Here is a 2,523-nt window from a genome sequence, read left to right on the forward strand (position 1 = left end):
TAGAGTGGGAGGGACAGAGAGGGAGTTAAAGGGAGAGAGAGAGAGAAAAACATGGATATGAGAGGGTCACATTGACTGGTTGCCTTCTGCATGACCCCGACCAGGGCCAGGGACAAACCGCAACCGAGGTACATGCCCTTGGCCGGAATCAGACCTGGAGCTCATTGGTCCTCAGGCCCGTGCTCTAACTGCTGAGCCAAACGGGTCATGGCTTGAATTTCATCTTCTAACATCCTTCGTCCCCCCATCTGAGGGACTGTTAAAACTATGGGGCACTTCACAGATTTGCGTGTCTCCTTGTGCAGGCGCCATGCGGTCTTCTCTGGATCCTTCCGGTGTTAGTGTGTGTGCTGGAATCGAGCCCTTCACAGCACTCTCTGAAGGAAGGGTTTGTTGTCACCATTTTACAACGGAGGAAAATGAGCTCAGAGATGCTAAGTAGCTTAATATTTTATAATAAAGAAGTAGTAAAGCTGCAATTTGAACACATGTCTGATATTATACACTTTTTTTTTTTTGTACTCTAGACAACTGTTATGGCTATTTCTCTTTGCTGGTGGAGTCAAATAAATGCAGAGAATTAATTTTTCAGGAAGATTGAAAAATAAGTGACTACTGTTGTCCTGGACACTCCTTCACTAACTGTTGAAGGCCAGCCTCATTCACTGGTGGGCACATTAATACATGTGAAATAAATGGAGATAATAGATGCTTGTTGAATTTGTTCTGAATTGAATTCTTTAAAGAAATAAAAAATATTTTTATTGATTTGAGAGAGAGAAAGAGAGAGAAACACTGATGTGAAAGGGAAGCATCGATTGGCTGCCTCCCACCAGGGATCAAACCTGAAACTTGGGTATGCGCCCTGACTGGTAATTGAACCCTTCACCTTTTGGTATACTGGACCACACTCCAACCAACTAAGCCACATCAGCCAGGGCTGAATTTTATTTATTTATTAAATATAATTTTATTGCTTTTTTAGATAGAGAAGAAAGGAGAGAGAGAGAAACATTGATGAGAGAGAAACATTGGTCAGCTGTCTCCTGCACATTCCATACTGGGGATCCTGTCCGAAATCTGGGCGTGTGCTCTACTGGGAATCGAACTGATAACCTCTCGGTGCATGGGATGACGCTCAATCCAGTGAGCCACACTGGCCGGGCTGAATTGAATTTTAAAACTGCTGCCACACTAACAGTCAGGGGTGTACAGTTTCTGCACAGGAAGAGTTTAAGGAATGGCAATCTGGTTGTGAGGGGCCTCGGTGGACTGTGTTGGAGCATCACAAGGGATGGGTGGCTTTGGTAACAGCAGTAATAAAAGGCAGTGATGGTAACTTGGGCACCCCAAAGTCTTCACAAGATTACTCAGCATGGCGACTGAGTACTTATTCCAGCCCAGCGATGCGTCAGTGGTCTCATGACCAGTGAAGACCCTATCACCTAACCACAGACATCGCTGGGAGGCTGTGAAGGCAGGAGGGCTGGCCGGGGGCCTTCCCCTGGAGGTCAGCTCTCTGCCGCCAGCGGTGCTGCAGCTGCGCTGCTTGGGGTGTTTCCGCAGTGCGATGACAGTGTGATGGAAGAGCCATCGCCTCGCAGCCCTGCGGCCCTGCCAAGCCCTGGGAATGCTCATGCTCACATTTGCCTCAGCTGCTCTGCTGAGAACCCACCCAGCTTGGCGGGGCTCACAAATGGAGGGGAGGGAGAGGAGTCTTCCCTAATGTAACATCTTAGCACATTAATCAAAAGCAAAATAAAAGCAAATTTCCCCAAACATAAACGCATGTCGATGACATGTCTCTCTTTAGAACAGGGCTGTGGCAGGGTCCAGCTGGACTTGCCGACTTCATGTCCACGGATGTAACCAAGAAGAGTGGAGAGGATGTAGGAGATAAAGTTTCTCTATCAGGGAAGAGATTTGAAACTGGCTTCAAAAGAAAGAGAGGGGCGTTTGTTGAGGTTTGGGTCTCGGAGGAAGACGTCTTTCCAGCTGAAACACTTAACTAACCAAACCGACAAAACTGTATATTCTAGACTCCGATTGAGAGCACCTGGGGGCCCGGGTCTTACTGATCTCTCTTCTCCGGGCTGCAGCACTTTTGATATGTCTCTGCCGGGTTAGGCGTGGATTAACGGAGGCCTTGTGCCATTCTCTGGAGGTTTCTTCTCTGCAATCTGACCTCCCTCGCCTGTCTCTAAGCATTTCCAATCCAGAGGCCATTTTTCCTTCCGCTCAGCCTCTGGCTGAGTTATGGGGGATGAAAGTGACTTATAAATGGGAATGTACTTGTGGGGCCTAAAAAAATACTTTTATCTCCTGCCTTCTCAGTTCTAGCTGGACTAATAATCAAATCAACAGAGATAGATTTAACAGGAGAAAGTGTACAAAGTTGATTATACGAATGTACATTTGGGGGTGCCTTATATTAGGGAGACCCGAAACACATTGGACAGTTGAGGTTTTATGCTATTATGGACAAAGGAGAAAAGGTGGGTGGGGCAGGGGTCTGAGATTTCA

The 2,523-nt window shown here is 47.0% G+C and overlaps 1 non-coding gene across 1 annotated transcript; it reads right to left on the reverse strand.

The window, feature by feature from the left end:
• Positions 1-261: 261 nt before the first annotated feature.
• Positions 262-364, reverse strand: LOC118625906. Its single transcript, XR_004958759.1, has one exon. It is a non-coding gene; the product is annotated as a U6 spliceosomal RNA (small nuclear RNA).
• Between the last annotated feature and the right edge of the window lie 2,159 nt (positions 365-2,523).

This window comes from Molossus molossus, unplaced genomic scaffold, assembly GCF_014108415.1.
Source record: "Molossus molossus isolate mMolMol1 unplaced genomic scaffold, mMolMol1.p scaffold_m16_p_11, whole genome shotgun sequence".
Lineage (NCBI taxonomy): Eukaryota > Metazoa > Chordata > Mammalia > Chiroptera > Molossidae > Molossus > Molossus molossus.